The sequence below is a fragment of the Mesitornis unicolor genome, unplaced genomic scaffold (assembly GCF_000695765.1).
Source record: "Mesitornis unicolor isolate BGI_N332 unplaced genomic scaffold, ASM69576v1 scaffold37410, whole genome shotgun sequence".
Classification (NCBI taxonomy): domain Eukaryota; kingdom Metazoa; phylum Chordata; class Aves; order Mesitornithiformes; family Mesitornithidae; genus Mesitornis; species Mesitornis unicolor.
The window spans coordinates 13440-13744 of record NW_010159741.1 but is presented as its reverse complement, the minus strand read 5'-3'; positions in this window follow the sequence as shown (position 1 = coordinate 13744).

Below are 305 nucleotides of genomic sequence, written 5' to 3'. Positions count from 1 at the left end.
AAGCACATGGTGCTGCTGGGCTGTGCTGGAGGACAGGGACGGCTGTGTCCCAGGGGACCAGGCTTTGGGACAGACACGGGACAGCGTTTATCCAAGTGTCCCAGTTTGCTGTTGTTGGACTTGGCAAACCCAGCGCGGCCAATGCACCGGGCTCATTTGTGGTGCATGGGGGGGAAACTGAGGCAGGGCTTGCTGTGGGAGGCAGTGGGGGACAGCAGGGACAGCCAACTCAGCCCAGGCCATGCAGAGAGCCCCCTCCCTTGCAGAAGCAGCATCCTTCAGCCTCTCTGCCCCCTCGGCATGGA